Here is a 25,511-nt window from a genome sequence, read left to right on the forward strand (position 1 = left end):
ATTAGACAAGAAAAAGAAATACAAGGCATCAAAATTGGAAAGGAAGAAGTAAAACTATCACTGTTTGCAGATGATATGATACTATACGTCGAAAACCCTGAAAAATCCACAACAAAACTGCTAGAGCTAATAAATGAGTACAGCAAAGTAGCAGGTTACAAGATCAACATTCAAAAATCTGTAGCATTTCTATACACTAGCAATGAACAAGCTGAGGGGGAAATCAAGAAATGAATTCCATTTACAATTGCAACTAAAAGAATAAAATACCTAGGAATAAATTTAACTATAGAGACAAAAAACCTATACAAAGAAAACTACAAAAAACTGTTAAAAGAAATCACAAAAGACCTAAATAGATGGAAGGGCATACCGTGTTCATGGCCTGGAAGACTAAATATAGTTAAGATGTCAATCCTACCTAAATTGATTTACAGATTCAATGCAATACCAATCAAAATCCCAACAACTTATTTTTCAGAAATAGAAAAACCAATAAGCAAATTTATCTGGAAGGGCAGGGTGCTCCGAATTGCTAAAAGTATCTTGAGGAAAAAAAAAACGAAGCTGGAGGTCTCACGCTGCCGGACTTTAAGGCATATTATGAAGCCACAGTGGTCAAAACAGCATGGTATTGGCATAAAGATAGATATATCGACCAATGGAATCGAATAGAGTGCTCAGATATAGACCCTCTCATCTATGGACATTTGATCTTTGATAAGGCAGTCAAGCCAACTCACCTGGGACAGAACAGTCTCTTCAATAAATGGTGCCTAGAGAACTGGATATCCATATGCAAAAGAATGAAAGAGGACCCCTATCTCACACCCTATACAAAAGTTAACTCAAAATGGATCAAAGATCTAAACATTAGGTCTAAGACCATAAAACAGTTAGAGGAAAATGTAGGGAGATATCTTATGAAACTTACAATTGGAGGCAGTTTTATGGACCTAAACCTAAAGCAAGAGCACTGAAGAAAAAAAGAAATAAATGGGAGCTCCTCAAAATTAAACACTTTTGTGCATCAAAGAACTTCATCAAGAAAGTAGAAAGACAGCCTACACAATGGGAGACAATATTTGGAAATGACATATCAGATAAAGGTCTAGTATCCAGAATTTATAAAGAGATTGTTCAGCTCAACAACAAAAAGACAGCCAATCCCATTACAAAATGGGAAAAAGATTTGAACAGACACTTCTCAGAAGAGGAAATACAAATGGCCAAAAGGCACATGAAGAGATGCTCAACGTCCCCAGCCATTAGAGAAATGCAAATCAAAACCACAATGAGATATCCTCTCACACCCACCAGAATGGCCATTATCAACAAAACAGAAAATGACAAGTTCTGGAGAGGATGTGGAGAAAGAGGCACACTTATCCACTGTTGGTGGGAATGTCAAATGGCGCAACTGCTGTGGAAGGCAGTTTGGCAGTTCCTCAAAAAGCTGAATATAGAATTCCCATATGACCCAGAAATACCACTCCTAGGTATCTACTCAGAGGACATAAGGGCAAAGACACAAACGGACATTTGCACACCAATGTATATAGCAACATTATTTACAATTGCAAAGAGATGGAAACAGCCTAAATGTCCATCAACAGACAAGTGGCTAAACAAACTGTGGTATATACACACGATGGAATATTATGCAGCTTTAAGACAGAATAAAATTATGAAGTATGTAACAACATGGATGGACCTTGAGAACATTATGCTGAGTGAGACTAGCCAAAAACAAAAGGACAAACACTGTATGGTCTCACTGATATGAACTGACATTAGTGAATAAACTTGGAATATTTCATTGGTAACAGAGACCATCAGGAGATAGAAATACGGTAAGATATTGGGTAACTGGACCTGAAGGGATACAGACTGTTCAACAGGACTGAATACAAAAACTCAGAAATGGGCAGCACAATACTACCTAACTATGATACAATTATGTTAAAACACTGAATGAAGATGCATGTGAGAGTGATAGAGGGAGGAGGGCTGGGGACACAAATGAAATCAGAAAGAAAGATAGATGTTAAAGATTGAAATGGTATAATCTAGGAATGCCTAGAGTGTATAATAATAGTGACTAAATGTACAAATTTTAAAAATGTTTTTGCATGAGGAAGAATAAAGGAATGCCATTATTGCAGGGTACTGAAAATAGAGGATAATTAATATTTTAAAATGTCACCTTATGTGTGAGACTAAAGCAAAAAATGTTTGTTACAAAATTTATATCTTGACTAGTACATTTCCTAATATAACTTATGTAGATAGTTTGATTGAACACCATAAGTACTTGGAATCTCAGGTAGGACATGAGATTTTGTTGGTTTGTCCAGAGTGATGCCCCAATGAATCCCAGAGTCATTTGATTGTGAGTGGTAAAGTATTTGCAAAGCCCCCTTCGGGGAATGGTGAGAACGTGGAGAAATGCAACTTCCCCAAGTTTATTCTTGATATTCTCACAAGCAGTGTGGACAACCAAAGCTATAGGCTGCGCCCCCAGTCTTGGGGTTTGTTCATATGAAACTTAACCCCACAAAGGATAGGTCAAGTCTACTTAAAATTTAGGCCTAAGAGTCACCCCCAAGAGAGCCTCTTTTCTTGCTCAGATGTGGCCTCTTTCTCCAGCTAACACAACAAGCAATCCCACTGCCCTCCCCCTGTCTACGTGGGACATGACTCCCAGGGGTGTGGACCTTCCTGGAAACGTGGGACAGAAATCCTTTAATGAGCTGACACTCAGCATCAAGGGATATAGAAAAACCCTAGAATGAGCTGAGACTTAGCATAAAGGGATTGAGAAAACCTTCTGGACCAAAAGGGGGAAGAGTGAAATGAGACAAAGTGTCAATGGCTGAGAGATTCCAAACAGAGTCGAGAGGTTGTCCTGGAGATTATTCTTATGCATTAAGTAGATATCATCTTGTTATTCAAGATGTAATGGAGAGTCTGGAGGGAACTGCCTGAAAATGTAGAGCTGTGTTCCAGTAGCCATGTTTCTTGAGGATGATTGAATAATGATATAGCTGTCACAATGTGACTGTGTGATTGTGAAACCCTCGTGTCTGATGCTCCTTTTATCTACCTCGTCAATAAACGAGAATATATGGAATAAAAATAAATAATAGGGGGAACAAATGTTAAAATAAATTTAGTTTGAAATGCTAGTGGTAAATGAAAGTGAGGGGTAAGGAGTATGGTATGTATAATCTTTTTTTTCTGTTATTGTTTTATTTCTTTTTCTGTTGTCTTTTACTTCTTTTTCTGAATTGATGCAAATGTTCTAAGAAATGATGAATGTGCAACTATGTGATGATATTGAGACTTACTGAATATATATGTAGAACGGAATTATATGTTAATGTTTTTGTTTGTTCTTAATTTTTTTAAATAATAAATTAAAAAATCTGAGGGTAAGGGGAGTTATCTACCAAGCATTCCAAAGCCTATCAAACTATCAGCCCAAATGTAGATTAGAGTGAGTAGATGCAACTACTCATTAAATTTGCCTCATATGCTCTCTTTGGTAAGCCTATTAAGGAATGTGCTCCAGCAATGAAATAAAAAATTAGGAGAGAATTAATCCAAGAAATAGAAAGCAAATAATCCATTCCAAAAGGACCAAGATTAAATTCTCAGGATGAAACAGTAAAACATCAAACAGTCCAGATTGGAGAAGGAGGACTAAGGGTTTAGGGAGGAAAGCCATATGAAAAAGAGAAATTTAATAGAACAATTGATACAGTGAAGCATTTGAAAATAATTAGCATTTTGTGATAGCAAATTATGCAAACAAAAAATGACCTCATGTGGATTTTTTGTGGAAGAAAATGAAATATTTTCATATAGATTAAGGTGGTGAAGGCATATCTATTTACTTAGGTTGGATTGTATGATGTGCTAATAAAATTGTTTAAAAAGGAACAGAGAGAAACAAGTGCTAGAGAAAATGTGGAGATAGAGATAAACCTATTCACTGTTGGTAGGGAGGCTGTGAGGTGCAACCCCTTGGAAGATGGTTCCACAGGAGGCTTGGGATGGGGTTGCCATAAGATCCTGCAGCCCCATTGCTCAGTATACACCTGGAGGAACTGGGTGTGGGGACATGAATGGACATTTGCACAGTGATGTTTTGGCAGTAGTGTTCTCGATCCACAATGGATGGAGGTGGCCTAAGGGTACAACAACTGAGGAATGGAAGGGGGAGCTATGGTGTATACATACAATGGACTACCCAGCAGCCATAAGAAGGAATGAAGAGGTGAATGAAACTTAAGGACTGTATATTGAATGAAATGTCAGAAACAAAATGATAAATATTATCATGCCTCACTCATATGGACTAACTATAATATAAAAACTCAGTGAACTGAAGTTGAGAGCAGAGGTTATAAATTGGAGCCTATTATAAAGAGTCCTAGACTGTAAGTTCATACAGCAGTCATAGATATTCAGGTACTGTAACTGTTATTTCTAAATTCTGAGATACTGAGCTGTTTGCATATAACCAGGTCATCCCCCAAAACTTCAGGTATTTAGGTGGTACCTGAGACTCAGAGTTAGAGCTCTGAAGCTATTAGAGTCAGGATTACCCCATGCAGGAACTACTTAAAAGTTGAAAGAGAGATCAGATTTTGACTAAAGATATGAATGAGGCTGATCTGGATAGGACTGAGGTAGATCAGAATACAGGGTAAAGGATGACATAGTCCATACTTTAAAGCCTCAAATTCTGTGTGAGACTAAAGGTGAGAGATGTGCAAATTTTATATGTTGGATAACGCATTACCTAATTTAACTTGTATGGTCAGTTTAGTTGAACACCATAAGTAAATGGAATCTTGAATAGGGCATGAGAACTTGTTGGTTTGGCCAGGTTAATATGATGCCCCAAACTATCCCAAAGTAATTTGGGCAGTGAATAAAAAAGTATTTGCAAAGTCCCTTTGGGGGACTGGGGAGAAAGGAGGAAATATTCAACTTCCTCATTATTTTGGAGAGTTCCTGATATTCTCTCAAGTAGTAAGGACAACCAAATCAATAGGCTGAACCCTTGATCTTGGGATTCACCCCTATGAAACTTATCAATGCGAAAGATAGGCTAAGCCTACATATTCTTATGCCTAGGAGTCACCCCCAGAGAACCTCTTTTGTTGCTCACATGTGGCCTCTCTCTCTAAGCCATCTAGGCAGGTGAACTCACTGCCTTCTCTCCTGTGTGGGACATGACTCTCAGGAGTGTAAATCTCCCTGGCAATGTAGCACAGAACTCCTGGGATTCTCTGGGACCCAGCAGCATGGGATTGAGAAAACCTTCCTGATGAAAAGGGGGAAGAGAGAAATGAGACAAAATAAAGTTTCAGTGACTGAGAGATTTTAGAGTCAAGAAGTTATCCTGGAGATTATTCTTATGCATTATATAGATGTCCCTTTTTAGTCTATGGTGTATTGGAGCAGCTGGAGGAAAGTACCTGGAACTGTTGAACTGTGTTCCATAGCCTTGATTCATGAAGACGATTGTATAACAACATAGCTTTTACAATGTGACTGTGTGATTGTGAAAACCTTGTTGTCTGATGCCTCTTTGATCCAGGGTATGGAGAGATGAATAAAATAATATGGATAAAATAAATAAGAAAATAAATAATTGGGAGGATAAAGGATAAAATAAATTGGGTAGATTGAAATACTAGTGGTCAATGAGAGGAAGGGGTAAGGGGTGTGGGATATATGAGTTTTTTTTTCTTTTTTCTTTTAATTTCTTTTTCTGGAGTGATTCAAATGTTCTAAAAATTATCAGGACAATGAATACATAACTATGTGATGATATTGTGAGCCACTGATTGTATACCATGCGTGAAGTATATGTGTGAAGATTTGTCAATAAAAATAGTTCAAAAAATTAAAGATTAATAAAATTGACCCCATAACAACCTTCAAAAACAATAAAACATTTTATAAGGAAAAGATGAAATCCTGGTATGTTATTTGGCTTTTCGGTAAACTTTACAAATCATAATACTATAATCGCTAATTGTGATTTAACTGAAACCAAGAGATGAAGCTGCATTGGGGGATACAGAACTAAAATGTCTTCTATCATGAGAAGACCATAAATATTATGCAAAACAGAGAAATCAAGGAATGAAGCTATATAAATAAAGCTCTATGAAGATACTATTTAGAAGGAACAAAGAGTTCAAAGTGGTTGCCGCTGAAAGATAAAACTGGAATATAAGGGAAGATTGGGCACTGCTGTGTTCCAATATAAGTCTTGATTTTTAAATATAGCATATATTACTCTGATAAAAATTTAAAATTAGAACACTTTTAGAGTGTCCTCTTTATTTCAAATTTATACCAGAAAATGAGTGGGGGAGTAATTTTCTTTTAAAAAATTACAGAACAGCTTTTAATGTCTAATAATAATGTTTTTATTAAAAATACGATGTTTGAGTACCTCTATTTGCCAGGGCATGATCTAAGTGTGTATATTAACTGATTTAAAAGGATAAGGACATGTATTGTAGGGCCTCAATTAAAACGAAGCCAAGTCAAATGTAAAATTTAAAAATTCTGAAGTGGAAAACAAAAGGGAATCTGGACCTCATTTTATATTCCTGCCTTCATTCAGCCCTTATTATCTCATATTTGAACTGTAAAAAGTGCTTTTTATTTGTCTGATTATCAAACCCTCACTGTTCTAATGCATGTTACATAAAGCCACCAGACCAACGTTCCTCAAACACCACTCTGATTTTATTACTTCCCTGCTCAAAAATCTTCAGCAGCTCCACTTACCTGACAAATAAAGCCAATCTCCTTATTACGTCATTCAAATTTCTTCTGGGGCTCACTTTCTATCTTCCCTGTATAGTTCAAAAAAAAAATCCTTGTATAGACACAGGCCAATTGCCTTTTTCCAACATACTTTGGGCTTTTACTTTATGAACAGTTTATACCTAAAATGCTTCCCATTTGCAAACTCACTTATCAAAATCCTAAACCAGTCTTCAAAGTGCAGTGAAGGTGCCAGAAGCTCTTCAGTGTCACATCCTCAACAAGGGGGTACAAATTTTTTTCCTTCTGCTGCACAACAATGACACTTAGTTTCTCTGTCAACCCATCCCCTACTTCTCTCAATTCTCCACCTCTCTCTAACCTGCTCAGTACCACTGACTACATAACGAGGTTCTCTGGTATTTCTTCCCTCCTCCCTGTTCTGTTTCTGTTTCCAACAGTGGTATATTCACCTACAGCCACAGCTCCCAAAGGACAGCCCTCTTCATGGCTCCAGTTCCCACTGGGTTCTAACAACTCCACTTTCCTCTTGTCCTTCCAGCCCTAAGGTGATAATGATCACCCGCTGTTGTTATCATCTCATTTTATCATGGTTCCTTAACCCTATCTGCATGTCTGTAATCATCTCTGTAAGCAGGAGCTTGTGAAACAGAAAAATTCTACCAAAATGCCAATAAGAAGGAAGGACAGCTAGATGAACCATCCAGGGGGAATTCTATGGCCTGCAAGGCTCTGGTCCATATGACATCCAACCTTCTATCCTAGGTGTCTGCTTCACCTGCAGATTACGGATTTTCTGAGGAGAGAGACCATAGTTGATTCATTTCTTCTATCTAGGTGCCTGGTATATAATAGATGTTCAATAAATAATTGAAACATAATGGAATTTTAATGTGTCTATTGAATGCACCCAATAAAGATCCTGGATGGTAGAAGATTTTCATATGAACTTTCTGTCCTGAGATGTCACTCTCATTAAGATTATAGAGGGAACACAGTCCTACCACCAGTGAACAAAGGAGGAAAATAGAGAATTCTGACAAAGAGAGAGCTTTGAACCAGAGATGTGTGAACCCAGAAGCATTTCAAGATTGGCATTATGACTTGAATAAGTTTTCAAAGGAATCAGACTTAGCCAAACCCAAAGAGAATTTTGCCAAGCACTCTTTCCCCTTAATTTTTAAACCCATGTGTATTTTAAGGGAAATTCAATCCATATGTTTCTGATTCATTTACACTTAACTCATCAAAATGTTGTTTTGTAAGAGTTATTTGATGTCCCAGTCTTTTGAGATTTTATGAAGAAATGCTTTCACCCCTTAGGATTAGAAATCTCCTCTTAGTTAGTCACACACAAAAAAATTGATCCCCAAAAAGAATGGCTCCTTACTGGACCTGATGTGATTTCCATCTCTGCAGACATCCAAGGGCTTTTGTCAAAGGGACACAAGTTGCACAAGGATGGAGGCCTGACCAGCAAACACTTAGCATGACAAAGACAATTATAAACTCTAAAATGGGAGAGCAGCAATGTTGAGGTTAGTGAAGCAATGAGAAGAAGCTACAAATCAAACACCAAAACCAGAGAAAGACAAAGAGAGTAAGTGGATTAATTTTTTGTGTACAGAAGTTCAAAGATGAGACAGGGAGCAAGGAAAACGTGTGCAAATACATGTCACAGAGCACATATATCAGAGCCTTCAGAATCCTGTTTTAGAAAACCAAATGCCTTGGCCATTTGGGAAACAATTATGAGAATATGTTACTAATTACTTAGATGTGCCTGTTTACTCGAGCAATAAAAGTTCTTGCTAGGGACCCCGGCAGCTTGCCTGCTTTACATATATCACCAAAGTTGGCACTGCTAATACTATTTCATTAGGTCCTTCATTATTCTTTTCTCATATCCACTGCTGCACTATGTATCCATTTCATAAAAATACTATCTTCCAAACTGTCAAAAAGGAGCAGGCATTTAGAAACACCAATGACCAGAGATTGGGGCAGGAACAGAAATAGGGGCAGGTCAGTGGTGCTATGCATTTCTATCTACTAGCAATCCATGACACTATTGCCAGTGAAAGAAAGCCAAGTCAGTATCTTAGATCTCAGTTTCTTCTTTTGTAAAATAGCCTGCCTAAGATGTCATAAAAATTATTAAGCTGAAGAAAACATTAAGCATTCTGCAAGGAGAAGGAGGAATGAAGTATAACTCCGATGGAGAGTTTCAATGTGAATGGCAATTACCTTGGGCCTTAGCTTTTAGGAGCATGGATTTTTAAATGCCCAGAGAAAATTTGGGTACAATTTTCTCAGTTTCAGCTCTCAAAGGAAAGAAAACCAAAGAGGGTCCATGGGAGACTCTTAAATCCAAAATTCCAGCAGCATAATTACCTATATTTTCGAGTGGAAGTGAAGGTGGGCACATCTAAAAGAAACAAGTACGTGAGTTTTCTTTAATGAGCTTAGAAACTATAAGTAGAAAGGAGAGAAGCAGGAGTCCATAAAAAAGCACAGGCCCTGAAGAGTGGCTCACACTGGGAGGATTAAGGTAAGAAAAGTCCAAATTCAAAAACATGCTTATGAAAACATGAGAGTTTTAGCAGCTATCCTGAAAGCATGAGGGACAAGAAGAGATATTATCCTAATTGGGAGCAAATCAGGTAATGTTGTCTAATGTCAGTTAGAAAACAGAATTATTTAATCTTATGTGTCCTATCAAATAAAATTGTGCTATTTATTTGTTTGTATCCTAGAATATGAGTTCCTTGAGGACAGGGGACATTCCTTTTTTTTTTTTATCTACTTTGAATCAAGAGTATCTAGCACAGTGCTTGGCATCTAATTCCTGTCCAGTAAACATTTGTAGAATAAAAAGTTGATAAGCCTGATCAAGAGCATGCTGACATGTGACAGGCTCTTCTCTATTCCAGTTTCAGCTTTTCCCAAGTATATAAAATCTTCAACCAGCAACTTGAAGGCCTCTCAACTCCCTCCAAAACCAATAAGGCCAAGAAGTCTAGAGGCTTATTCCTCTGTCTCCCTTCTGAGGGACATCTCTCACAAACCATATCCAGCTCTCCAGATTTTCTTTCCTACCACCTCCACTTCCCAGTCGTAGGTGGACCATTGTTAGACTCTTCCTAGACTTTTCTGCACTTGATGCATTACTGCTGCGCATGCCTCTCCCTAGAATCATTTATTACTTTCTGCTTAGGTTTCAATGTCAGTTTAGAACTGAATCACAGTTTTCCAGCCTCCACTGGGATGTTCTTCATGATTGTCTTAATCCTGCCTAATGTCACCTCTTCTCTAGGGTGTCACAGTTTCGGCTTCCTGTTTATTACCAGATACTGTTGTCCCAGTTCTCACTGCATGCGGTAAGCATGACTGTCTCCTGATGGCCCACACTGGCAGACAGCCATAAGGTGGTTCCATGCAGTAGCAGTAGTCATAGAACTGCTCTCTAGGGAGATACACTTCCTGACTCACAGCAGTTACACCCAGGGACAACAGGAAAAGGAGACGGCATTCCTTAATAAGTCAAGTGAAACTAACCTGTTACCCTTCTCTAATAGGGATACTATGCTGGTACACCAGAAGACTCACATGGATGCATCTGGATTTAAGCAAGGCATTTAGGATTATAAAGCTTTATTCTCTGCATAGACCTTATAGAAGTGCTGTTCAGTCTTTTGTTGGAGGAGTGCTCCATTGAGAATCTGATGGAAGCCAGAAATCCTATCTGCACAAAGTTTATTGCACAATTTCATAGGGAATCCAAGCTAATCCTATCTTCTATCTTCTGTCAGCAATGAAAAACAAAGCATGCAAGAGTAGATGGCATCTAAATTAATCTCAAATACTAAGATCCTATGATTCAATAAAACAGTAATAGTAATAAGAGGTACATGTTTTAATGCTTGCCATATGCCAGATTCTATTCTAAGTACTTTATCTGTATTGTTTTATTTAATTTTCACAACAGCCATATGAATTTTGGTGCTCTTATAATCTCTGGATGAGATAATAATACAGTAGTTGACACTTAGAAAGGTTAAGTGCTATGTCCAGGGTCCCACAGTATGTGGCAGAATTAAGATCAAAACATTTCTTTGTATCAGTCAGGTGAGCTTATGTTGCTGTCACAAATGATCCTCAAGCCCCAGTGGCTTAAAATTACAGAGGTGTATTTCTCTCTTACACTACATGTTATCACAGATCCGCAGGATGTTGTGTGGAGGTTGTGCCAAGCTCCAATATGAGTGTCATGAAACAGACATCAAGGGTTCTGCCACAAGGCTGAACCAGGGCCGGTCAGGGACCCAGGTCACTCAGGGACCCAGCTGACAGAACAGCCTCAGTTTCCAACGTTGTCAATCAATTTACTTGAAGAAAATGGACATCGGAAGGTCTCAAGGCAGCAATTAAATGTATAGCCCAGAAGTAACATATATTCTCTTCTGCTCACATCTCAGTGGGAAGAACCAGTCACATGGGCAAACAGGAGAAGAACAGGAATTGCAGCCTTACCATGAGCTCAGGGGATGGAATTCTGAAAATATTTGGCAAGCTTCACAAATGTCTACTGCACTCCCAAAATCCAAGCTATTAACAACAAATTCAATACATCTTCAACCAAAGAAATGGAATGTTAAGCACAGAAGAGTATTTAGCTCTTTTTCCATAAGTAGGGTACAATCAGCATACAAGGAGTAATCCATCACAAATATCATTCCTCATCGCCTGGTTTTGTGTATTTCACATTTCCTATCACGACCCATTTGAAATATTGAAATTGCACTTAATTCCAGATACCTGCTCATGATCTGTCTTTGAAAAGCAATGTATAGTAAAAGGTTTAAATATAGAAGCAGCTTTGGTGATAACCAAATTGGAATCATAATTCTGATTCTTCCTTGAATTTATTTTCTGGAGAAAACTTCTAAACAAACATCACATTTGCTGTGCTACCACAAGTCACTGAAATAATGTTGCCAATTTCCCTTTTTATCTATCTCTCACATCATCCTGTGATGGAAGCTTAAAATAATGGAAGTAAACCTATTGGTTTTTAATATCCTCAAATGTCTCTATATGGTACTTCCTAGTTTGCACAGCACAGGCACTCTTCATATCCACGTTTTCATCTGATCAGTCTTTCATATAGACATTGTTTTCACTATTGAGCTCCAGTACTGAAAAAAGAAGCCAGCCTAAGGCCACACAGCTGAAAAGGTGACTGGGTTGGGGTTTGAACTCCCACTGAGTCTATAGATTGTGCCCTTTCCTGACACACCTCCCATATCTCTGTGATAACTACCTAAACACCATTGTGCACAGATTTCACTTCTGATGAAATCAACCTTGTGTGCAAAAATATCTGAGACAAAGGGTCCCTTATCCCAAAATGACTGTGACCTATGAGGATCCCACAGAGAAGTGCTCACAAAGTTCCAAGGGGAAAATATCCATCCTCTTTAGTAATTACAAAATTAGCATTCATAAGAACTTCCCTAGGCAGAAAAGTTTTCATTAGCAGGCAAAAGTCATAAGAAAACAAATCCCTGTGAGGGAATGTTCTAGAGACTTGGAAACTAAGATTCACTGAGCCCGTGCTATGAAATTCACACTTAATATTGTTTGTGTTAATCATGACTGATGTTTATCGAGGGCTCACTCTGAAAAAGTTTACAGGGCCAAGAACGTTACATGCATTATTACATTTTTCCCCCCAGAACAACCCCATGACATGGATATGGTCATTATTCCTTATTTTATACATAAAGAGACTGAGTGCTAGAGACTGACTGTCAACATCACACAGAGCTGACAAGGGGCTGAGCTGGGATTTGCATACAGACTGTGCAGCTCCAGAGCCTGTCTGTCTTGTGATTTAGACTTCACAGCAAGCCTGGCACATAGAAATCATTATTCTTGCTTTACAGGTGTGGAACAGTAGCTCAGAGAGGTTAAGTAACTCGTTCAAAATTGCACAGGCAGCAGGTGGCAAAGCAATAATACAAATTCAGATCTGTCCCATAGTAAAGACCAAGCTCTGTCAGTTGTACCAGATGCTGGAGAAACAGAGTCTTTGTCCAAAGAACTCTGCCCTTTTTTACTTATGGGTCATTTTAGTAAAGAGAACATCATAGAAATTAGAAACCAGAGGGTGGTATGGCAGTGCCAGCCCTGCGTTTATTCTCTGGTTCTTAGTCTATTGACACCATACATGCTGTTAATTTGGGTATTTATAAAAGAGGAAATTCCAGGTGGTTCCTGGAGGCCGTTAAAGCACCTTCCATTAGACTGAGAAAGGCTCCTTGTGTTTGCAAGTGTTTGTGGACATCTGTTCCATTTCTTCAGGTTTGCTTGGGGCATTTAATTTTCCAGCACTTCCCAGCTATCCTCAGATACCATCCTTCCAGGGTCACCACAGAGATGATGTTTCCATCCATGAAGACAAGGTGCATCTGACATTTCTAGGATCTGGTGTAAACCTTTTCCAGGAATATTTTATCTGTAGTCCCACTCTTTGTGCCTTTCATTTCTCCTGAGATGAAGTGAATAAAGAGAGTGAGTCGTTGCTTTGGAACTTTTACAGTAGTCACTTTTTTCGATAACTGATAAACTGTTGAAGAGGGGAGCAGAGACATTTTTCTCATTTAAAAATAACATCTACTGTGTTATATTCCTACCCAAATCTCCCAACTGGATTTGAGTATGACGTGAAATATCAAGCATTTAAGATAACATGCAATTCCAGAAACATAGGGTCAAAGAGTCCCATCAGGCCAAGGTGACAGAAAGAAATACAGCATACATCTTAACCATAGAAGTGGGCAAATGGGAACAGTGAATAAATAACCCTGCTTTTTTTCATTTACATCTATGAAGAAAGCAAGGAGGGAAAAGAGGAGGCAACTAAGGGTCGATTAGAAAAGGATGCAAATTCTCAGCCCATGAAAAGCAAGGTACTACTTTTAGTATTTTAAGAACTGAATCTTGGGTCCTCTTAGATAAGTCATAGGACCTCCCAGGCTGTGGTTAAAAGAAATTGATGGTGACAATGGTGATGACAATGACAGCTAACAGTTATTTAGGACTTAGCTTCTCATCACCCAAAGAACTGGCCCTTCTGAAGATGTCTTCTTGAAAAGCAAATGCAATGACCAACAGTGGCCAAAGTCCCTGGTGACTCCTTTCTTCCTCCTGTTTCTCAACAGATTCTCTCTGTCATTCTCCTCTAGGCCAAGAGGACGAAGAAGCAGTGTTGATCTCCTGCTCCCTTCCCTGGTCCCCTGGCCACCTCACTGGGGCCATCACTTCCAACTAGGGGTCTATAACTTGAGAGTTGCTAGAGAACAAAACACAGAGAAATCGTTTAGCCCAGGCTTCATATCCAGATATACAGACAAGAACAGTCATTCTGTTGTTAAGATACTTAAAACATCTCCTCCAAGTCAGATTAAGCCACCGCTGCTCTGTGTCTTTCAAATGTCCCTATCCCTGCTTCCCAAACCACCAGCCCCTCCCAAAGGGTCTCCTGTGCCTTCCCACCATCCAAGATCTGAAGTTAATGCCTCGTATTTGGGGGAGGGGGTGGTGCCTCCAGGCCCTGCAGCCTGGGCTCATCACCCATTACTGCTGTCTTTGCCCAGAATTGTCTTCTCAGTATTACTGATGTCCCATGATGCATAAAAGAAGGGTTCTGACAGAGTCCATTACATTTCTGAATCCTGGGATTAACAAAGGCAAACAAGTTTCTAATGAGTGTTGTGAATATTCGTGAGGGATACAGAATACAGAGGCTATCATCAAGTTACTTGAAACATAAATCATTTTTCCATAAACTCTTAACACATTCATTCAGTCATTCAACAAATGCTTAGTGAGTGACTGTTATATGCCCAGCACTGTGGGTATAACGAAGAAAAAGATAAAGCAGAGTGGGGCCATATTTATGATACAACAGCTTGTTCCATTGATGATTAAATCAGCTTAAAGGCATATAGCCAATAGGATTTTTAACAAAAAATTAGAAAGGAATTAAATGAAATGAATAGAATGTATCCGAGTGCATCACCCATGATAAACATAGGTCTTTTTTTTATGAAATTTTGCAGTTGTATGTAAACATCAAATAGGGTCACATTTTAAAATGTAATTCTTACTGAGAGTGATAGGCAAATAAGTTTTCAAATTATTTCAAACTCAGTAAGAGGATAAAGAGTGATGGGTATGCTTTATTCTAATCATGGTGGCCAGGGAAGGCTTTTCTGATGAGACTGGAGTGAAATGAGAGAGCAGAGTGCTCAATTCAAGTCAATGGCAAATGCAAAGGCCCTGTGGTAGAAGCATGCTTGGCAGGTCTGAGAGTTGGTAAAAAGGCCCAGGAGGCTGGATCCGAGCAAGCAAGCTGAAGGGTGAGGGATAATTTGTCAGGCAGGGAGTCAAGAGGACCTGAGTGTGCACATCTCTGAGGACATGGGGAATGGCTTGAGGCAGTGACCTGATCTGTTTGAAGTTATAACTGGAACCAACAGGCCTACTGGAGAGATGAACGTAGCCAGGCAAGGGTGAAAACTTGCAGAACCAAAGTGCTAGAAGCAGTGGCAGACTCTCATAGAACACAATGAGTCTCTGAAACCCAATTGGGGAACCTTTGCCAAGACCACCTCCTCAGCACTTGGATATCCTGCCACCAGGATGATGGACCAGCAAGAGGAGCTGTAAGATGAGTCAGTGAACACAGACCCGTCACACCGAGCAGTAATGGGAGCATTCCAACCAGGCAGGATTTCAGGGGAGCCTGTGCTAGAAGAGTCCTCGGGCTTCCTGCCACACAGTGAACTCAAAAATGTCCTGCCTCGCCCTTCCCACGATTAACGTACACAGGGAAGTTTTCCTGTGCCCACCCTCCAAACACCTCCTGCTTCCTTCACCCTTGTTCATGGTATTCATTTTAACCTATTCCATCCAGATACAGATGTCAGAAGGATGACCCTGAGACTGCAAGTGCTTCTTCACCCTCCAATCCCCAGCGAAAGGCTGCCCTGAGCAGAGTCGAGCTGGAGACAGTTCCCCAACCTGTCACATCCTCTGTGGGCAATGTGGCGATAACAGGCCCTACTGATGTGGACCCTGGTGCTGTACATTTTAAATGGGATAGTGCTCACTCCACAAATGACTTTCAGAGACTTTTGTTCTCTTTAATATAAACAAAAATACAGTATCAGGTTTTGCTAAATGTGAACATCTAAATTTAGAATCACTTCAAAGTTGCCTCTGGTTCCAGAAAGAATGCCAGAGAGATAGAGAGAGCTAGAGACATTGGGGAGAAGAAGAAAAGCAAAACTAAAAATTTATCTATCCTGACAAATTGCATCAATCGCATTTCCATTTGTTCTCAGCAAAAGCAAAGGGCATAGCCATTCAATGAGGCGTTCGAAAATGTGAAAAGGAAAGTGAATATTCATGCAGTTTATTTTCCTGAAAGGTCTGAGTTTTAAATGTACAGTGCAAGCAGTCAAACTGAGCAATTTAAAAATCAGGTTTGAAAACCTGGGTTTCCTTCCAAGGGTTCAGTCTAGTGGGAATTTGTACTTCAGAAATACTGGGAAAAGCCTTGGCAAACGGAGACTGCTAAGAAAGCAAAGATAATATCTGCTAGTCCAAAAACAAAGAAGTTACTGTATGGCAGGTAATTTAGCTGGGTAATTCAGGCAAGCACTGGGTCCTGTGCTACCTCCCCCTTGTCAGGTACCATCTAAACTGTTTCATGCCTGAAAATTGCTGCAGGGTTAAATTGTCAATCAGTGGAGGGGGTGCAGGGAGAAGCTACATGTTCATGTTAGGGAACATGTTCAGAGAAGCAGCTGGCGTCAAGCTTGAATGTGAGTAAAAAGAGGGAGGAGAAATGCTTACAGAGGACAAGAGGATAGAGGGAAGGTAAGAAGAGTTTTTCAAAGGCAGGGAGAATCCCAGAAGAGAGGGGAGCGAGTTGTAGACTTCAACAGGAACCCAGAGTCACCCAAGTCTGGTCTAGACCACTCTGAGAATCCCGTAACTGCTCCGAGTGGCCTCAATCCCCACCACTGCCATGCGGATGTGCCTCCATGAAGCTGCTGAGCCACGATCTGGGGGCAGAAGCCCAGGGCCCTGCAGGAAAGAAGCAGCAGGGTGGAGCCTCCAGAGGTAGGACAGGAAAATGCCAGGAAAGGATGAGTCTATTTATTTCCACCATGGCTTTCATCACAGAGGTAGGCCAAGGGAAATTTGGGGATGTCTTAAACAAAACTGGGAAGAGTCACCACTTTGGCACTTTCTTATCTCCCTTATCAGCAACCCTAGACGCTGAGTTGATTCTTGTCTGCTAATGCTTGGCTGGGAGGAAGTTTGGAAACAGAAACCCCAGGCAGGCCCTGCAACTTCCTCGCTTAGTAATCTTGAACACGATATTCAAATCTTTACTTTTTCTTCTGAGTAAGGGGGGTAGTGGGTGTGCTTGTTATATTTCAAAGGGTTGAACAGGATTAATAAGATACTAAGTGTAAGGCACTTAGCATAACCCCTGCTATTGTCAAGACTATTCTTAACTGATGGCTCAAATGTAGAGTGACAGAGGCCTAAGGAATAATCTTTATCCCAGAGTTGATAAAAAATGTTGTTTGACAACGTATTTCGTATTTTGGAATAGGGGGATTTCCCTGGCCCTCTCAAAGCCTAACACATAGGAGTGTAGGACGAAAGACAAGGATTTATAGGGTATCTTTCGGGGCCAAAGTACTGTGCTAGGCATGGGACAAAAAGATAATATGATTCCTTCTCTTAAAAGTTCTAAAAAAGAAAACTCATATTAGTGGGAGTACCAAATTTCTATCTGAAAAAGAACTAAAAATGTATTTTGGAAAATTGAGCCTTAAATTTTAATATAGCAGGTGTGTTTTGGTTGGGGGGGTATCCATTTACATATTTTGGAAGTAGTTTCTTAAACTGAGTCAGTGCATTCCATTTTCTTGTTCCTGGTTTCAGATTATAAAGAAAAAATTATATCTCCTTAACTGTCTGGTACAGAATGATTATTTCCTTCCTTAAAAGATAACTAATAATATTTTGGATGCACTTGTGTTGACTTGGATACAAGTACAAATTCCACATGGACTCTCTTACTTCGGTTCTTGTGAAACAAGCACATGAAATCGCAAGACATGGAAAAGGAAAATGAATTCTGGAAAATAAGATGCTTTGTGGCCAAGGTTGAAAAACAGATTTAATACAGAATTAATCTTCAGAAGGTGAAGTGTTCATGAGCATCTGAAATATGTCCTCTTGTTATCTGTATGACATCCTCACCTATGCCCTCATTTTCTTCCCTCACTCTATCTCTGTGATATTTTTCACCACCTTAATCAACTATATAGGACTTGTTGCCTTGGCACCAAAGTATCTTTATAGGAAAGCCATAATTGATGGGCATTAAGAAATTAACCTCGTCACTTGACCCCTCACCCCAAAGCATGACCTACCCAGATATTTAATGTCAAGATGAAACAGGTAGAGAATTCACTAAAGTTTTCTGCATTATATTTGATATTTTCAAAACCTTCTTGATGTTATGAAAAAGCCACAGAAAACATTCAGGCCAATCCTCTTATCATGGAGGAAATAAATTTTGCTTTGACCTTCTTCTTCTCATCTTACCAGATTTGAAAATTTTGATCTCATGGAGAAAGGAACCAGAAACAATGGTCTATATTAAGTGAGTCAATTCTGCTTTTCTCACTTATAAAAACTGATTGGGGAAGAGTGTAGTATGAAATATTTATTGGATTTTTTGTGGATTATAAATACCAATAATGTCACTTCCATTATCACATATGGAAGCATTTTAAAGTTTCAATTAATAAAAGTTAAGAGTATAAAAATTTGTCTTATTAACAAATATATTTTAAATTAAGAATAAAGGGATAAATACAGCCAGTGTATTTTTCTACACTACTCATATTTCTCTTTTAAATTGCTTAGTTCTTATAGTATAAACACTGACTTCCCAAAGTCTTGCATAGTGAAATGTCAACGATTTTAATTTGCGTGTATAAAACAAACATGCAAGAGTGAAGAGTCTGCCTTTTAAAAATAGACTCTTCTGTGTCTTCCAGAGACACCACTGTCCTGACAAATGGAGACTTTAGAAATCTGCTTTAAAGAATAAATACTATTTCATAAAATTAACATAATTTCTAATAAATGACTGAATACTAACCCCTAAAATGAAACCCTTTCAAAAAACAAAATTGAAATTGTTTGTGCATATGAATTGTTCTTCAAAACAGCTCAAAAATAGAAATGATTATCAATAACATATTTGTGCTTTCATTTTGTAAAGCATTTTTTCATACATTGTCAATCCTTACTGTATCCATATAGGGTAAGTTGTTTTAATCTTCACTTGAGAGATGAAAACTATAAGCATTCAGCCAGGTGTGTGCTGCTTAAGCTTTCACAGTAGTCGGGAAACCTTACACTCCAAAGCCAGGGCTGTTTCATCTATAGAACAGAAAATTCCTTGTCAGTAATAGTAATACTGCTTATGTTCAAAACATTAGTAAAATTTTGCTTTTGGAGTCATCTTTGGAACTCATTTTTGAATCATAGAGGAAAATCAGTTTCATTATTTTAGAATTACGGTTTAATTTTTGATTAATTAGAAGAAGAAGAAAAAAAGATGATCAAATTATTCCTAAAATCAAAGCCACTCACAGAGTATGGAGATTTGCTACCCTAGAGGATTTTCAAAAGAATATGACTTGGTCTTAGCAAAAGATTCCAAAAATAAAATTCCAGAACTGTTTCAACCAATGGCAGGATGATTGAAAAAGTATATAACTTCTTATAATGGGCACATCTGAGTTGCTTGGGACTATTTTGTTCTCTTAAATTAGAATAAAAACCCCTTCTAGTAATTTTGCCTGTGTTCATGATTTTAGTCCAGTAGATGATACACTCAGGCAGGGAAAGGTCCTGTTCAGGTGAATTCTATAGAAGCACTACTTTCCTTTTCTGACTACTCTAGACTTTGGAACTGAAAAAAAGTTCTGTTAGGACCGACAGATTGATATGTCTTCTTAACAATACCTAAAACTTTCTTTTAACTAGACCTTTAAAAAGAGAAAGAGATTAAAACTGAACTCAAATGACAGAAGTGAATTGTTAGCTTAAGTATAAATGTATTTAACAAACTACAATTAATATGCAGCTTTAATTCCAGTGTTGATCTTAATCCATTCTATTTTCTCATTAGGGAATTTATTATATATAGATTATTTTCCTTTTTCCTTGTCTAAGATCCCAGCTAGTTCAAGAGCTAATATATGAACATGAAGAATATGAAGTCTTTCTGTCTACAGTTACTTAAAGCTGGATTGTTAAAATAGGAGTCTTCACTACCTGAATTTCTCTACTTCTAGCTTACTTTTTTCTGTTTCATTTTAGATTAACAACGCAAGATGAGAAAAGCATATGGAGTTCAACACATTCTGATCCATCCCATTTGTTGTTCTGCAAATAGACCTAATTCCAGTGTACATAAGAATCACCAAGAGATTGCATTAAAAATGCAGATTTTTTTAGTCTGACCTCCAGAGATCCTACTGCAATGACGTTAAAATCAGGCTCAGTGATGTACAATTTTAGCAGGCATTCCCTAGCCCTCACCCAGACAGGCAGTCCCTTGGCCACCCTTTGAATGACACCTACTCTTTTTATCATTATAATTAAAAGTCCAATGCTGTAAAGTTTTACATTTGTGTTGTCTTGTTTAATATTTTTCTATATACTATTCACTGTTTAAAGTATCAGCCATAGACCCAAGGGGCATTTCCGTGCTTGATACTTAAGCCTCTTCTGTTTACACTGGGTTAGTAAGCGAAGTTAATGACTCCTCTTCCTTTTGTTATGAAGATAACTTCCTAGATGAATGTAACCCAAAAGTCCTTTCCCAATAGTTCTCAACTTTCTATACCACAGAGCAAGCTACCATACCTTGTTCAACCTATTTTGAACAAAATCACCTTTTGAGTTTACTCAAAAATCATATTTTTGAGTAAAAATATTTAAGATCAATCTTACTATGATGTTCCCTTTGCAAGGATCTTGGCAGTTTGCCATTGTCTACACTTTGCCATGATGGTGGCAGAATCCAATACTTATTCCAAGTCTAGAGATATACAGTGCTTCTAGGATCTTTCGTGGTTTGATAAACACATGTAAACACAGAGCTGACAGGCTAATGGAAATGTTAGAAAAACTGAAATTTATCCCCAGGGAAGTTGCTGAACTTGCCTTCATCACATTTAATAAAAAGGTCTCATTCTCACATACTTGAATTACTCCCCTTTTATAAAACGAAGGTAATTGAACAATTGGCTACTTGGAGCCTTACCCTCCAAAAATGATTTATCCAACTAGCCATGGGCTGCTAAGTGAGAAACTCTTGAACTTGTTTCTCTATTTTCTATTCACTATCGAACTTACTCAAATCCTGGACCTTCCTCTGACCTCAAAGATATTACTACAAAGGCTGAGAAAATTAACAGGAATGCCATCGTTTTCTTTTATTTTTTAGGCTGTCAATGTTTGGTCAAAACAGGATGTATAAGACAAAGAAATAATGAATTAGAACTACCTGCGGGCCTTTCAGTTTTAAGCAAGCCTCAAGTCGAGAATTTCTACAGTTTTAAAGACAAGAATGTATAGTTGCTGAAGGTCAGTGTCTTGTTCTGACAAGCTCCCCTTTGGTATGTTCTCTACCTCACCTTCTAGACTTGTCTTTCAACACGTTGGCCATTATCAAAAGGAAGGCCTCTCAGGAAAACAAAGAATGCTCGTTGGGTCGTTCAGTGTGGTCTTGCTGTGTAAGTGCTTTTTGTCTATCTGTCTTTCGATTGTGCTGAAAGCAAAAATATGTGAAGGATCCATGTAAAGAAGAATAAACTTCAAACCATGCCAGATAAATCCTACTCTTTTTATCATTATAATTAAAAGTCCAGTGAGTAGAGTTTCACATTCTTGTCACCTTGTTTAATATTTTCCCATAAAATATTCACTGTTTAAAATATCAGCCATAGATCCCAATGGCATTTCCCTGCTTATGAGACATAAGCCTCAGCCTAATATTGAATTGTTGATCAATGAGCTAAACTGTGTCTTGAAATTTTATGTAATATGAATTGCTTCATTTCATCTGGTTAGGCATGCTGCTTCTGAATCAAAATTTACCAAGGAAAACTATTGCAAATGTTCACAGCCATTTAAAGTAAGTCTTCTGGGTAGGCCACGGTGGTTCAACAGGTAGAATTCTCACCTGCCATGCCGGAGACCCAGGTTCGATTCCCGGTGCCTGCTCATGCAAAAATAAATAAAAAGTAAGTCTTCCTTGGATGGACAAAACCTAAAGAAATGCACAAATAGAAACAAAGGGGGCAGAACAATTCTGATTTAATTCATTCACAGAAACATGGAAGGATGTAGAATGAGAACCTTAAATTTGAGAGCCCCATTAAACTGAGAAGGCTGTCAGAAAACAGAGAGAATCAGATACCTGATGCAATTTCTCTAAGGCTTTTAGGAATTCTGGCAAAACAAAAGATGAGTGGTGGTAGGGAAAATTATCAATATAAGGCCCAGATAAATAATAGTAGCCAGAATCTGGGAAATAAATACTCCTGGAGATACTTTGAGATATTAGCTGAAGAAAAGATAAGTAAAGTATTCATTTACCATACATCTGGCAAATATTTACCAAGCACCTGTTATTTAAGACAGTGCCTCCCAAACTTTACCACACATTAAAATCAATGGGGAGATTTAAAAATTCCTACAGCCCAAGTCATGGCATATACTAATTAAGTCAGAATGCCTAGAGATGGGAGCCAGGCATCAGTATTTTTTTAAAGGTGATGTTGATGTGCAGCCAAGGTTTAAAGCCCAAATAAAGTAAATCACACATGTTCTCTTTTCTTAAGGGATTTGGAATCTGGGTGAGCAGATTAGTCATGTAAACAAGCAAATATAAATAAGATAGAATACAACACACGCTTTAAGGCAGTCAAATTGGCCTTCCCGTTTTGAGGTTGGCTCAATGCAGTATCAATTCTCCAAATGAGCAGCTCTGTGACCCCAGGGAGCTCTGCTGAGAATATATCGTAGCGTGGCAGTCATTTCTGAGAGCTTCATTTCCAGAAAGAGACAGACAAACTGGAAAGGGCTCAAAGAAGAGTAACAAAAATGATTACAGGCCTGGAGGGATGGACTTATGAGGAAAGATTAAAGGAACTAAATATGTAAAACCTGATTAAATGACGATTAAAGGGGAGTGGGGTCATGATAGCAGCCTGCTAATACCTGAAGTGTGCAGAGATCAAGGAAAGAAATGAATTACTCTGGAAGATACAAAGAACGTTAGCTTAGAGTAACAGGATGGTTTTATGAAAGAGAAAATGAAGGCACTGTGGGGTAATCCTTCCTGATTGAGGGAGCTTCTGGGCGATGGAACCAGTTTGCAAAGAAAGGTGTAGCAGCCACATCATTTGAGCCTTTCCATTAAATGAGTTTTAACAAAGACTTAGGAAATAGAATATTGAGAGCAGTTCTTTGGGATCAGATAAGGGTGATCGAAGGAAATAGGGAGAATCACTCAAATCTTTTTCAACCCTCCAACTGAAATAACTTAATACAAAAGTTCAGAGAAAATGGAAATTAAAGTGACCCTTTCTCTTTAAATGGGATTCAAATGAGGTTGATTCATTAGTTCTTATTAATGTATGTATGTTTGGAGATTACATTTTCAAGCCATATCTTATGAGATACATTTTATATGATACTTTATCAACTTTTTCATTTATTTCATTTTAACATAAATACAGGTTTTATATGCATAGCAAGCATCAGCAAAGATTTAACTCTAAAAATCTCTGCTATAGTTTTATAATGTTCTTAAACGGGGACATTATATCCCCTGGAACTAAGGACAACGAGTTTCCTATTTTATATGGTGCTCCTAAACACTAAAATTGGGAATGATAATAATAGGTAATATTTTTGGAGTATATTGTGAGCGCCATACCATATACAGCGCTAGGCACTGTGTGAAAGAATTTCCACCCATTATCTAATCTAAATCAATGACTGCCACAACCATCGAAGGAGGCACTAATATTTTTCCCACTGTTATATGAAGAAAATATTCACATAGGTAATATTTTCAATGTCACAGAGCTAGATATGAAATGAAAACCCAGTCCTGTGTGGCTCCAGAGCCCAGGCTATTTCTCCTATTTCTATGGAGTGTTGTTAAATAGCACAAAACTGAAAACCAAATAAAAATTGCCATTTTTAATCTGCCTCATGAACCTTATCTGTAATATGGAAATAATAATGTATCTTATAGGCTTATTGTAATGAATTAAAAGATAATTTTCATTACAAATTTTTGAACATTCAGCACAGCCTAGCACATAGTAAGTAATAAAACAAATTAAAAGCTAACACTCACAAACCATCCATTTCAACATGAATTTCTCCTCACATTTTTTATATAAATCTGACCCCCTGGGTTTGTGTTGTTCTCATGCCACCAAGAGGACACCAAACTGATAACAAACCAGGTTTTCATGTTTTAAGAGTTGTACCACGAACTTGAATAGAAGAAGGATGAGAGAAGAAGGATGAGAGAAGACAGTGTCTATGGTACTGATTCATTCATCCAGGAAATATTTATTAAGCATCTATTATATGCAAGGGGCTAGCATGGCGAAATGATATCACAGTGACAAAGTAAGCAAGGGCCTGCACTCTTGGAGCTTACATTAATGCAGAGAAGACATCATGTATAACAAGCTAGCAATGCATAATCAAAATATCAATCGTTAAACAAAATCATAAAAGAAAGAAACTAATGGGGGTTGTGGTAAGAGGATAATCAGGGAGGTCCTTGTTAAAGAGATGGTCATTTAGCAGACACCTACAGGACTACCCACCACTCGCGAAGTCTACAGAAAAGCTTACACATAAACGACCTGCAGGTGCCAAGTTCCTGAGGCATGAAAGAGTTTGGAAAGTTCTAGAAAATCAAAAAGTTTAGGAAGTTTAATGAGTGCTGGGGAAGAAGGTGGCTTGAAATGAGGTTGGAGAGCTACATAGTGGTCATTTCATGTAGAAATTTTAGACCATGACAAGGAGGTAGGCTTGGAACTCAAAGATTTTTAAGCAAGAGAAAATATGTTTGGTCTAATATTTTTTAAAAATGTAGTCTAGCCATGTGACCAGATCATAGATTAAGTCCTCTGCTATGAGACACTGAGGAGGGGTGGGGGACCAGGCAGGGGTTGGAGGCAGTGAGAAGAATGGAAGAAAGGGAGAATTGAATGCTTATGCTTTTATACCATTCATATTCAATTGCTGACTTTTTCAGTTTTTAATTATTGTTGGTTTGTTGCCTGTTGTTTTCTCCACATTGAGAATATCAGAAATCTGAAGAACAGATATGTATTTAGACTAGCATTGTGGCAGTGGTTATGGGGAAATGTGTATAAATGCAAGTTATATCTGGAGGTAGAATTGAAAGGAGTGGAGGATGGAGTGGACATGGGAAACAAGAAAAGGGAGATGATGTCTAGGTTTCCAGCTTC

At 38.2% G+C, this 25,511-nt stretch overlaps 1 long non-coding RNA gene across 1 annotated transcript in view; it reads left to right on the forward strand.

Annotated features, from left to right (window-relative positions):
• LOC143686462 (uncharacterized) overlaps window positions 1-20,601 on the forward strand; it is an 83,730-nt gene extending 63,129 nt beyond the window's left edge. Inside the window, exon 5 of the long non-coding RNA XR_013177173.1 lies at window positions 20,317-20,601. This is a non-coding gene — a long non-coding RNA (uncharacterized LOC143686462). The remainder of the gene's footprint in view (window positions 1-20,316) is intronic.
• Window positions 20,602-25,511: the final 4,910 nt, after the last annotated feature.

The sequence above is a fragment of the Tamandua tetradactyla genome, chromosome 6, assembly GCF_023851605.1.
Source record: "Tamandua tetradactyla isolate mTamTet1 chromosome 6, mTamTet1.pri, whole genome shotgun sequence".
Taxonomy (NCBI): Eukaryota; Metazoa; Chordata; class Mammalia; order Pilosa; family Myrmecophagidae; genus Tamandua; species Tamandua tetradactyla.